This window comes from Amblyomma americanum, chromosome 7 (assembly GCF_052857255.1).
Source record: "Amblyomma americanum isolate KBUSLIRL-KWMA chromosome 7, ASM5285725v1, whole genome shotgun sequence".
NCBI lineage: Eukaryota > Metazoa > Arthropoda > Arachnida > Ixodida > Ixodidae > Amblyomma > Amblyomma americanum.
In genome coordinates this window covers 5,341,352-5,354,729 of record NC_135503.1, presented here as the reverse complement: position 1 = coordinate 5,354,729, position 13,378 = coordinate 5,341,352, and the positions used below count along the sequence as shown (strand labels likewise).

Below are 13,378 nucleotides of genomic sequence, written 5' to 3'. Positions count from 1 at the left end.
TCCATATTATATTGCTGCACTTTCTGCATTTACTATCGAGCATAAGTGTCCAGTAGAAGCTTGATTTTTCTTCATGAGCTTAACACTCAACGGGTCTAGAGGTGATCAATCGGCAAAAAAAAGAGGAGCTTAGAAACATCAAGGACATATCAGAACCCTCCTTGCAGTTTACACACCCGCGCTCTGCTTTTCTCGACGCCATAAACTTACTCGTCTGAACAATTCAACTGGAAGAAAAATTAGATGCTATTGCCTCAGCTTCACTCTGCAGAACAACTATACATAGGGTCCTCTACAATTCAACATCCCAGCTGAAGCCATTACTAGACGTAGGTGCCTCACTAACGGCAGTAAAACAAGCTACATCATATGGTGGTACTAGCCCCCGCCCCTGGCATCATTACTACGATCCATGAGTGAACACATCTGCGACGCGCAAATTCCGCACCGAGTAACCGCGCTCCCTTCCAAAACGTACGCGGTTACTTTCTGTCCTGCCTACACCCATTCTCAACATATGTCCGACAGGCTCAAACGCCTTCCAGCGCTCTCATCCTTTCCACCGCAATCTAGGCAAGCCAGGCAGTCAACGCCAGTGCCGGCAGTGCTCCGGATACCGGAACTGTGTGCCCTAAATTGCGGGCACGCAGTTTAGCGCTGCTCGTTGACCTGCTGTTCTTGAGGTTCCCTCTTATGGCTTCTCACAGCTGAGCGCTCTCTAAGAGTTGGCTTTGCCTTCAGAGCACCTGCGCGTGCTTTTGTGCTCACCCTGTGCTCACCCCGTGTGAAACATCCCAACCTCTTTTGTCCATGGGTGCGCAACCGTGGCCATTGGTGGTCACCCGTGAGCTTTTCGTGCTCCAATGTGTGAAGAAAATTAGGTCAGGAATATCTAATAATAATCTTTCCCTCGACGCTATTGATGATTATGCTTGTCTCTTTGCTTGTAATTTGCTAATTCAGCTCACGGCACTCCCGAAAGAGTCACTGTGGAAAACAAGAGCTCTTAACTTTGTCACGCTCGCTGGGCAGCTTAGCCGTGGCGTGAGGGAAGGGATGGAGGAGAGAATTAAAGAAGGAAGAAACAACAGCTAACGTCCTGATTGATTTCGACCAACCATGTCTTTACGCCCAGACGCATCGCACAACACGCAGGCCTCTTTTGCGTTTCGCCCCAACCAAAACGCAGCCGCTCCGGCTCAATTTGATCCCTCGTCCCTGGCTCGGCAGCCGAAAGCCGTAATTAATGAGCCGCGAGTGTTTTCGCGACTTTGTGAACGTATGTTTAAGGAAGGAAGGAAGGAAGGAAGGAAGGAAGGAAGGAAGGAAGGAAGGAAGGAAGGAAGGAAGGAAGGAAGGAAGGAAGGAAGGAAGGAAGGAAGGAATAAAAAGGAACAGCGAGCATGCTCATGCACTGAGGAGGTGGTTCTTACGTTGGGTACCATATCGCTTCCGAAGACGCCGACGAAACTATAAATCAACGAGTTACAGGAGCAGAAGAGGAGTTTCGCGGAGGGGGATATGAAAGCACGCAGCGAGGAAAAGGCAAGAGGAGAACGGCCTGTCTTAGCACCCGTGCCCCAGTGCGCGCCTTAAAATTAAATCGCTGAAAGCACCACAAGCAGCAACGTTGGTGGGCCGGCGTGCCGATTTGGCGCAGTGTGGCTACAGGAGCGAATAAATAGCTCGTCATTATCCGGCGCCTCGAACAACAGCCTCGTGATTGAATGTTCTGCGCAGGCCATACAGGCACCGGTGATGATCGGGTCTTAAGAATAGCCCTCTGCGTTCCACGCACGCGGAGCGCAGCTACCACACGCTTTAAGTCGGGGTAATTAATGTCCACCGCCTCTCCTCTCCACACCGCCCGTGTCGCGTACGCGCGTGACAGAGGCAAGGCTCGGTCGGGAAAGGAGGTGTAATGAGAGTAGCGGCGGCGGGATGAGCTGCGGAGAGGAGGACAGCTGCGGTCTGAGCTTGTCGCGGCTTCCTGCTCCTTTGTCATTCCGTCTTTCGCGGGACCCCCTCCGTGACAAAAGCCGAGGGGGAGGGAGGCGAGCACTGGCTGGGCCGCAACAAAAAGCGCAATTATTCGCCCGACGACCCCGCCGGGGTTAATCAAGCTCGTTGAAACGCGCGCGCTCGAAAGTAGAACGGCGAAAGTGCCGGCCTTTGTCGTCGCTGTCCAGGCACGGGTCCGTCCCCGCGACGCTGCCCTCCCTCGCAGGCGCCTTAATTTTTTGAAGCCGAGCGAGAGGGAAGATACGCTACTGGAGCGTCCGTCGCCCACTCGCTGGAGTCGACGACGGGGTCTCCGTCGCCTCCGGGAAGTCTCAGGAAGTGCGCATCACTCGAACCGACACCTCGCCAAGCGCGCGACGAGGCTGTTTAGTAGGGCGCGAGCGGACCCACGCGTGGCCCCGCAAAGAAAGAGCTCGCTCTGCGGGCATGATGTCACGGCGAGCTATTACAGCGCCTGCGTGACTCTACGCTTGCTGGGCACGTGACGGCGGAAGCGCTCGTCGACAAGTGGGATACACGTTCGCGCGTAGGGACAGCGTTCGGCTGGCGGCACGCAGCGTGAGAGCGAACTACCAAAGGGCTGAGTGAATGCGACGCCGAGTTCGCTGTCCTAATACACTCCTCGGAAAGTGTAGTACGTTATGAGTGTGTAGAAGGCTGAGTGTGCTCTAATATACTTCTCTCGCCTTTCGAGTTTTTTTTTGTTTTCTTCAGATGACGCACGCATAACGGATACTTAACCCGCCGGATTTTAACTGATGCGCAGCAAGACTTTGGTCCTTAGAATAGCAACGTCCATTAGCGAGGAGCGCAGAAAGGAAGCTCTAATTATGTGCACCACTTCTTAATACCCGTCCTGAAATAGGATGATGGAAGCAGTACTGTTTCTGATACAAATGTATTTTAAACGAAGGCCCGTAAACTTCGTCTTCGGTTAGAAATGAGAGCTTGTTCGCATGTTCTCAGTTGTGAAAGAGGTCTAGCCTGAGTGAGCTTGGCACTCAGATACAAGGATGACAAAAACGCGTTCCTCGTAATTTAAAGAACGCTGTGTGAAATTCTGGTCTCACACTGATACACTGGTCACCATCTGTAAGCTCAGCATCAGCCGCCAATTAAGTACACATGGAAAGACGAAAATTTTTCTTTTATTCACAACACATATGAACAGAAGACCGAGAACACAGTTTTTCCATACCGTTGATTTTTAATTTTCTTTTTTTCTGCAGGAAATTCGCAAAATGAAAAACAGGAAACTGCGGAGGTCTCAGCAGTAGCGTGTCTTACGGCCTGACAGAGTAACCGCGCCGAGAAAGTCTACAAGACAAAGCAACGAGATGATATTACACAATGTTATGACGGGAACGCACAGACACATTCGCACACGCACAATATACACTGTGCAGTTGAACAGAACTGACGACCGCACCAGAGAAAGAGTCGAATTCGGAGAACGCACTACCGCTCTAAAACTGATCCATACGAAGCACGCTCTCCTCACTGACAGGTGGTAAAGATGCTGGGATGAGTTTTTACACCAAGCCAACAGCCGGCTTGGTCCGGTTGACAACAGCTTGGCGACTCGTGACAGCGCGGGGCGGAGGACATGTACAAGCAGATAAAATATTCAAACATGCAACAACAATTAAATACGGTTAGTAATGGATTAGTAACGAAAATAAACAGAAAATACTTTTCAACATTAGGTAAACTCTGAAAATCTGGCGAGCAGATATGAGTGAAATCTGCACAGAGCTGCTGGCTGGCGCTGTTGGGACACTATAAACATAAACAAACAAAACAGAAAATTAAAAAAAGACAGAAATGGGAGGGTGCTGAGTGGAGTGTTCACACAGGAGTGGAGTGTTCCAAACAGCACACAGCAAAGCGGGAACGTAAAACTACACAGGTGCGACGTCAGCTGACCCGCAAGCCTGAACTACGCTACCTGCGGACATTCGTGTTACGCAAAACGAAACGTGGTATCATCCCCACACGTCACAAGAACATCACCAACGAAGGGTCACCAATCAAGCCCTTCTGTACGGAATGCTTCTAAAGACTCAGCCATGGCGTCAACGCGAGCCGCTTACAGGCAGTCGTGCAGTGATTGATGCGTAACTCGACAAAGCTGCGCTTTCGCTCTTTCACGTGTGAACGACGATCAGACAGCACAGCGGAACAAGGGATGAAGGGGCCCGGTTTGGGCGACGGGGAGGACCAACCTGAACAGATACGCGTTGGCACTCGCACCATTAACGATCGCACATGAAACAAAAGTAAGAAAGACGCTTCTTGAGCCAACACGCGCATGGTATTAGAGAAGTAGACTGCGAAGTTTTCATCCTGTTTATTCGGTTACCTGCTTACCGATTTCTGTAACTTTTCGGGACTTGGAACGTGGCAGAGAGAAATTGATTTGTTAACCGAACCTGTTCTGTTAATTCGTTGCTCGTAGTGGCCATAACCGATTCAATGCACACAGCCCGACGCGGAGCAAAAGCTTTCCTCGAAGCCCGGTTCGCCCACGGGAACCACTGACACCCCAGCAGGAGCATCCTCGACAGCCCCATTCACAACGGCCTCACTCTGAGCTGTACTGCCCCGCAAGGGGCGCTAGTCACTTGCAAAGGCTGTCAAACCCTGAAGGTTTCTCCAAGCCCCTGGAGCGAGGGCTTTCAATTCGGTTTCGTCCTACGGCTGATACTCTCGTTCCACGCTGCGATGCTGGTCGCTAGCCACACTGTGCTGTTGGTGCTGCTCGCTAGCTGCGCTGTCGTGTTGGTGCTGTTCGCTAGCTGCGCTGTGGTGGGGCTCGCTGGCTGCGCTCTGAGGATGCTCGCTGGCTGCGCTCTGAGGATGCTCGCTGGCTGCGCTCTGAGGATGCTCGCTGGCTGCGCTCTGAGGATACTCGCTGGCTGCGCTCTGAGGATACTCGCTGGCCTCACTGTGGTGTTGCTGCTGTTCGGTGCTGTGGGGGTGCTCGGTGGCCGCGCTTGGGTGATGTTCACTGGCGGCGCTTTGAGGGTAATCTTGTTCCACGCTGTGGGGCTGCTCGGTAGGCGCGCTTTGGTACCGTTCGTTGGTCACACTGTGGTGCGGCTCGCTGGCCGCGCTGTGGTACTGTTCGTTGGCCTCGGAGCTCCGTTGTTCGCTGGTCTCTACGCTGTGCTGTTCACTGGCTTCGGCGCGCTCCTGTTCGGGTTGGTCGTAGTAGTACACAGCGTTCCAGTCGCTGGCCTGGGCCAGGTTGGCGCGCCGCCTTCCTCCTCCACCCCCGTAGCCCCTGGCCGGCGCATCGTAGTCTTCCTGGTCGTAGTCCGCTGGCGCCGGGGCTGGTCCTGGACCCGGTGCTGGTCCCGGACCCGGCGCAGGTCCTGGACCCGGTGCTGGTCCCGGACCCGGCGCAGGTCCTGGACCCGGTGCCGGTCCTGGACGCGGCGCTGGTCCTGGACCGGGAGCAGGCCCAGGAGCAGGGCCATAGCCTCCTGGTCCCGGCGCGGGCGCCGGAGCTACTGGCCCGTAGCCTTGGCCGGGTGGTGCGCCGCCGTGGGGGCTCCACGATGGGCCCGGCTTATAGAGGTCGCCGTTGAGATTGTAGTAATTGGGCGCCTCGTCGCAGTTGACGTTCTGCCACCAGTCGCAGACGAAGTACCGTTGGTTGAAAATGGTGCCCACGGGACATAGGAACGCGTCGCGGCGTCCGTCCGACTGGCAGATGTGAAACACCTGCGCATGTGCAGTGTGTTAAGAAAGAGTAGAGAGTTATGTCGCGCGTCAGACAAGGCTGTAATCATTACGCTTGAGCATTAGTGCGTCCTATAGCTGCTTAATTAAAGAAAGTATGAATCAATAACATCCCTTGCTTTGGAAACGAACGGCTCTTCGTCCCAATCACAGGACCAAGGTGTAGGAGAGGAGATCAGTTCAGATGCGATGCCCGATTTAAGGGTAATGAGCTCTCCCTGGCGGTTCTATGACGGCGAGGAATAGCACATGTCAAACCTTCCGGGACTGGTTTACGATTACAGCTGCCAGCCCATGTAAGCATGTCTCTGTTCGGTATTTACACGCTATTAGAATATCGGCACATGACATTTAATATCGAGCGGTAAGTGGCACCCCGGCCAGGATGTAAGACAGCGCAAAGCACGAACGAACGCACAAGGGACCGTTGGCGCCCGTCTATTTCTCATATGCTTCGTCTTTTGCGCTATTTTGCATTCTGCTCAAAGGCACCAACAAGGCCAAAACCAACTTCTCGTCGTGTACCTGGCACCGAGCTTCAACGTCGGCGTAGTATCCGGCCGGGAACTCCTGAGCGCTGCAGTCGAAGCTCGTCTGGGGTATGGTGGTGAAGGTCGGGTAGTCCGTCTCGGGCGTGCCAGGGATGGCGTCCTCGAGGCGCCACTCGCCGTGGTCGTCGTGACCGTGGTACTGACCGTCGTCATGGCCTCCTCCGCCACCGCCGCTGGGACCAGGGCCACCCGGTGCAGGACGCGCAGGGCCCGGTCCGGGTGCAGGTCCCGGAGCGGGACCCGGTGCCGGCCCTACACATCGCACTGGTTGCAGAAGCTCAACGGACGCGGCGTTTCATTACGCTTAACTGATGTCAACGGGATGGCACGTTAGAAGCCACAGAGAAGAGTTAGTTGCGAGCAGCGCCTGTCCAAAGTCGTGTTCTTCTCGGGCCCTTGTAAAGCTTTGCGCCATTTCCAATGATTTCATGAAGCGACACAATGACTAGGCAGTAGTTCGGAGATCTATGCCTGCCAGGAGTCCTACGAAATCCCCACTGCGGTGGCTCAGGGGTATGGCGTTCCCCCACCGAACACGTGGTCAAAGTTCCGTTCCCGGCTTCGAATTGCAAAAATGCATATGACATTGGCATTTCTGATGCCCCTGAATTAATGTGCAGCCCTTAACTACGTTGTCGATCCCTCGACTTTAGCACTTCAAAACCTCATTAAATATTATTAGAACGGCACATCCATATTTCATCCATAGTAAAGGCTCAATAAAAGAAGTGCCCAGAGCACCGGTTAGAAAATGATAAAGTTACTAACACTGCTTTTCTTGTCAGAACAATGAAGGTCAGGACATCTGCTTAAAACTGGCGCGTACGCCTGCATGCTAGTTTTGAAATTAATGTAAAGGGGGGGTAGCCACGCAGTTTCAAACGAAGCTCCTGTTTTGAAAGCCTGATGACAGTCTTGCACTTCTTTGAGCAAGATTAATCTTAAGTCCTCGCTGCACACTGAAGCAGGGAGCAGCCAGACTGCAGGTTGGAAACTGAACTTTCATCCATTCCGCCAACAGGTGGAAAGGTGCCATCGTGACTTCAAGTGTGCGTGCTATCTGTATGTACTGTTAGCCCGTTGTGCTACAACACGGTGCGGGCAGGGTAATTGTTTTTTCTTTAGCCCAGTCTAACCTCTCTATGTACTATTAGCATCAAGTGAAATGCGAACAAGAGAACTTAATGCCAAAGGTAAAACGAAAAGTTATTAGCATGTGGAGAGGAAACGTGAGCAAGGTTGATTAATACTCCTAAAGGGACAGTCTTCACGCCTTCAAGGCCAAATTAACCTGCACTGGTTGTGAGTTCCCCATGGTTAAGTTCTTTACACTTTGCTGTTCGTGTTTCAATTTTCTTGTTCTCGTTTCATCTTTTGCTGATAGCACGCTGCTGTGCACGGAAAGTGCAAGTGTCGTTGCATTGCACTTCATTGCATTGTATAGTGCTTTACGTGAACAAATCATTCGTCCTGTGTGTCAGGACCAGAAAAATGCGCATGGACACTGACGAAGAGGAGGACACAAAAATTAAGCTTTCGTGCCTTTTGACTTCTTTGTATAGTCTATGCCCTTAACTGTTCCATCAACGTCATTAATGAAGAAATGCCCCCGAATGCCTCATGAGTGGTCATCAATGTACCTAGTTTTCTGATATCGCTCTCAAAGAGGGAAAGAACGGAAACGAAAGGTTAAAGGGACACTTAAGAGAAATAAAAGTTCGCTTGTATTGACGGGGTACGCGTTTTAACCACAAAGAGACCACTGTCACCGAAAACGAAGCTTTTATAAGCCAGAAAAGACCACAAAACTAAATACAGGTTCAGCCGTCAATGGCCGATTTCGCAATAAAAAAAAAATGCGGGCTTTGAAACGAATTTTTTGTCGCGGATTCCCGAGGTTACGTTGTACCGCCATTCACTTCTGAACTTTTGCAACCTGCCCTTTTCGGTAAGGGCGCCGCGAATTTGGTTCGACTGGCAGGAAGATTTTTAAATCCAATTTTTTAGGCGATAAATGCGTCCTTTGTTGCCGAGAGAACGTCAAAAATGCCAGAAAGAGTCGAAGAACAAGTTCTTGCTGAGAACAATAACTGTATGTAGTTGCCCGCAGAGTCTCCTTAACCAGCCATACAAGTGAAACTGACTATTAGGGGCAAAGTAAAAGTAAAGTCAGTCGCAGTGACTAAGTAAAAGTGGTGAAAAGCTCGGCTCGTTTCACTTACCAGCGCGTGTATTACAATATAAGCTACCCCCCCCCCCTCTTCCAAACGGCCCAGGAGCTCTCCGTAGCGCTCGGCAGCAAGCTGGTGGTACATGTTAGTTACGTACCAGGTCTCGGAGCGGGTCCCGGACCGGGCCGCTGGCTGGTAGCCCGGACCTGGAGCAGGTCCCGGACCGGGCGTTGGTTGGTATCCGGGCCCTGGACCGCCACCCGGCGCAGGTAGGTCTACGTCCGGTCCCACGTTGTCGTCCCAGCTGACACCGGGTCCTGGGCCGTAGTCGGTGCCGCCGACGTCGCCTCCTCCCCCACCTCCGGCGTCGGGGCGCGCGTAGCTGCTCCCGCCGCCGCCACGGCCGCGCGACTGGCGGGCTATCTGCGATGTGCGATACCAATCCACGTAATCTAGCGTAGCACGGCCTCTATTTGCAGCTCTGTTAAACGTCACTTTCAGCTTATGCCCGTTTGAGGAATATGTGCAGAGAACTGCAGGCCCATCCGAAAGCAGAGCACTTGCTACGCGTCTAGTCCATTGGGCACAAAACTAAAGCTGGCGCCAAATGATGAATTGTGGTTCCCGTTGTGTGCCGGGGCTCCATGGCTGTATGAATTGACTAGGGCCACCCTTGTGGATCATCCAGACGTTAGTCACACCATATGAACCTTGTAGCACTGCTGTGTGGTGTTTTTGACAAAAGCTGCGCTTGACGGGCCAACTTGCAGAAGGCTCTCATGAAGCGCAGTTTGCATAAACAGTGTGAAATTATGCCGCCCTTGTAAGCTTGCTCGGTTTGCTCGTTTCATGGCAAGAGAGTGTCTAGTCCTCTTCTTTGGAACTGGCTACTTGGCTGAGCCTGACTGAAAGTTTGAAAACTACTCTCTCTCTCTCTCTTTCATGGTTTCTGAAGGGAAATACAAAAACCTCTTGACTAATCGTGGTGTTTATGACTCATTGTTTTGATGTAGGGATACATATAGAACAAAGTTTAGCAATAATGTTTAGCTAAGTGTAGACTCGACAAGTTGCTGTCGACGTTCCAACAAGTTTCTTGATAGTTTCGCTTCAAATGCTCGCATTGGTGTTATTAGTCCCAAAGTACGGACATACCCACGCCGTTCGGTGCTCCTCTGCTCGAATAAATTGGTCACAAGGGCACTTAGCACAGCTCCGCATATTTCAGCGTCTTCACGCCTCCATACATGAGCTTTTTCACCAGCCCTAGCGACCCGCTAAGCTGCGGATGTTGCTTTGTGGGTGACCTGCTTCTTTAAAACGTGGCTATGTTATTTCTTTTCCCCCTGACCACGACTGTTACCGAGTTATCAGCAGTTCACAAACTATGTCCCCCCCCCCCCCCCCCCCCCCCCCCCCCCCCCCCCCCCCCCACCCCCCCCCCCTCCCCCCCCCCCCCCCCCCCCAATCATTTCAACCATATTTTTTAGACACCTCTTCTTCCGGTCTTTTGTTCGCGTAGCATTTGCCCCAGCGCATACTTGCGTGCAGCAAAGCCAGCTTTCCAGGCAGTGTTAGTGTGGACAAAATAGTTTTACATCCACGTATGCTGGCACCCGCTGTGTTGGGAATTTCGGGGCCGTAGTGTATTGGCGCGCAAATGGCGCATTAAAGTGGAGTAACGTCATTTAAGAAACCGTGCCTCTATTACTCCACTTGCGCACTGGTCACCAAATACGCAACGCCAGTTGCAGCCTAATAAACGGACCAAGAAACACACTAATTAACGCGCATCTGACACGAGCTTTCGAGCACGCACGTTTTATACTCAGATACGGGGTTGTTCTTCAAAAACGCATCAGCGCGATTGTTTTTAACATACCATTTTTTTCTTCATTTACTTTATCTGTTACCTCTACGATTTTCAGAGATGCATGACGGTAAAACTGAGGACGAAAATAAGACACGAATACGTGAACTCTTTTCTTTAATTCACTCAGCGCTGCTCTACTATCGTACAGTCACACCGCAGATTGTCAGGCGCTTCACGAGGCTCAGAGTACTGCAACTTCTGCACGAACGCGGTCGAAGTCGTTTCTAAAAGAGCACTGAAAGCATTCATTACCCTCTTTGGTGGCCGCGCGGAGAGGTGGACAGCCAGCGAAGCTGATGAAAGAAGAAAAAAAGACAAAAAAGTTTAGTCACGATAACAATGAAGTCAGCGGGAACTGGAGAGAGCAGCAAGTGTTAAAGAAGTCAGGAAAAAAAAGCTACAATAATCGACGAATGCACAATCACTCACCAAAGAGGATCACACTCAACCAGAGTCTCATGTTGAGAGCGGGCACACTGGAAGTAAAAAGAAAAACAAAAACACCCGTTAGTAACACAATATGCGCCCGTTCGCAGTATTTGTGCGAGGTAATAAAGTTAGAGCGCACACTGCTAGTTCCTCTCCTTTAATAGTGATTGTGTATTAAATGAGCATGTAATAAGAGTGAAAGTGGACCTGTAACTTCACCAACTTTTACTAGTAATTGGTGCACTACGTCCGGTGTAAGTGCTTCATATAATTTTGCAGCCGTTTGTTTTTGCTGGTAGCTAATGCTATTGCCATTTAAATATATTAATTTGCACGCCCAAAGAGCCGAAAACTGTTTCTTCAGGCGGCTGCCCCCATTCAAAAGTGAACTGTGAACGAAGTAGAATGGGAGAAACCCTGTCTAAGTATCTCGCTCTGTGCTAACGGACGACGAGATCTGCAGAGAGCGTAGCTCGACAAAACGTGAGGCTTTAATGTAATTGTATTACAGATGCGATTATGAAGGCTAGCAGTGCCCTCGCCCATGTGTCATCACTCTAGCCTGTAACAACGTGAGTGAGTGAGTGAGTGAGTGCGCGAGTGAGTGAGTGAGTGAGTGAGTGAGTGAGTGAGTGAGTGAGTGAGTGAGTGAGTGAGTGAGTGAGTGAGTGAGTGAGTGAGTGAGTGAGTGAGTGAGTGAGTGAGTGAGTGAGTGAGTGAGTGAGTGAGTGAGTGAGTGAGTCATAATCACTGAAAAACAACATTAGTGCTTTAACTTCGATTTTTTTCGCATCAAATCGCACGACTCTCCCCACCGGCTTGTACTCTTTGCGGGATAATGCGTCCGCAGTCGTGCGAAAGGTGTCGGACTAACACTGAATCCTTGCTTTCGTACCTTCACCGCGGATGACGTGCAACAAAAGAAACAAAAAGCCCCGCAAAGTCGCACCCTCCGAAGTAACGAAAACGAAAACGCGAGAAAGCGCCCTGGTGGACTCTTTCCTTAAGTCCAGTAGCCAATACTGCGCGAACAACGATATTTGCTGGTGTGTGCACGGAGCGCACAAGACACGGTAAACAACAGTAATGGCGTGAGTGACCATGCTTAAGATTTCCCACACGTTGGGCCGCAGTTTTCGCAGAGCTCACCATGGTCCTTCACGCGTTCTTCTAACACGTCCTCTTTTCCTCTCCCCGTTCTATCTTCACGTTATCTGACGTTTAGCGTGAAGAAAAGAAGCGCGGAGGTGAAGGCTGCGGCCGCTCATTGCATGACAAGGGAAGGGTTACGCAACGGCCGCGCCACCCCGCGAGTCGGCTTGGAAGCGCGAAAACGCTCTCGCGATGAGGGCAGGCATCTCTAATGACCCGCGTCCGGGGTGGCCTGGACTGCGGGGCAGTGGACAGTATTGTGCACGACCCCGGCGGGGCTGGCGGAAGTGGACAGCCGGAAACCCTGTCCGGCCGCGGGGACTTCTGTGTGCGCGACGCGTCGCGCTTTTTCGCGGCTCTTTTGTCGTCCCCGCGTGCTCTTGTGTCGGGGCGGCGGCAATTGGGAAACAAAAGGGGACCCCCCTCCCCCCTCCCGAGGTCCCCTCCTCATGTGCATCACAATGGCGGCCGCCTATGATAATCTTGACCCGATTCCGGCACTTTTGGGCCGTCCGCAGACGATTTGTACGGGCGCGTCTGCTCGTCGCCGCTGTCGACCCGGTGGCGTATGCTCAACAACGGGCGCGAGGGGTGGGCACTCACTCTTGTCATTATCTTTTCCTTTTTTATTTTCTCATACGCTCTCGTGTTGTCTCAGATGACAGATAAGAACTGGGAAAGTGCAGCGGTTCACCTTGATGTCCTTGACAATCGCGGTCCTTGACAATACCAATACCGATACAAATACTGAAAAAAAAAGTCATACGGAAAATCACGTTCAACGCTCCGAATGAATATATGGTCTCCGTAGTGACTGTTCAACAGTGGCGATATGCAGTCGTTTTCACTGTCTTTTTCGAAAGGCGCTGTACAGGAATATGCACAGAGTTGGAAAAACGCGTCCAGGCGTCTTCTGCGTCGAATCTCAGTACCTTCAATGTAATGCAGAGTTTTCGAACAACGATGCATGAAAATATGCGAAGGGTGCTGATGTAACAAAAGCACGTTAACAAATTCGTATGTGATGAAACAACGTGCAGCATATCTGAGTTTAATCCCACCAGTTGTGAGGAATATCCTGAGGCGAATTAAGTTTCAAAGGTGGGAGACCTTACAGCCAACACATGCGGGATCGAAGTCATATGGTTAGATGAAAGCAAATCCTGTCTTTCCTTAAAAAAATAAAAGCCCTGGCTTGATAATCGAACCCGCCGCCACCATAAAATGAGTGGAGCTGGTTTACCGCCTGACGCTATCATTATCAACCAGCATCGCTTCAATAACGCCTTGTGTAGTCATTACTCAGCCGCCTCGGTTCTTCTAGTAAGTAGACTGGCTATTAGTGCCAGTGGAGGTTTTGCGCACGACACCCTGACGAGTGGGATTTTTTCAACTGCTGACGCCCCAAAAAGTTGCACGGTTCTCCATATAGT

The 13,378-nt window shown here is 51.4% G+C and overlaps 1 pseudogene across 1 annotated transcript in view; it reads right to left on the bottom strand.

Annotated features, from left to right (window-relative positions):
- Positions 1–3,877: 3,877 nt before the first annotated feature.
- The window catches only part of LOC144098318 (uncharacterized), a 48,590-nt pseudogene continuing 39,089 nt past the window's right edge, over positions 3,878–13,378 (bottom strand). The window contains exons 2-6 of the transcript XR_013307169.1: positions 10,794–10,840; positions 10,617–10,657; positions 8,649–8,914; positions 6,295–6,572; positions 3,878–5,751 (exon numbers count right to left, since the gene is read on the bottom strand). The product of XR_013307169.1 is annotated as an uncharacterized LOC144098318 (transcript). The remainder of the gene's footprint in view (positions 5,752–6,294; positions 6,573–8,648; positions 8,915–10,616; positions 10,658–10,793; positions 10,841–13,378) is intronic.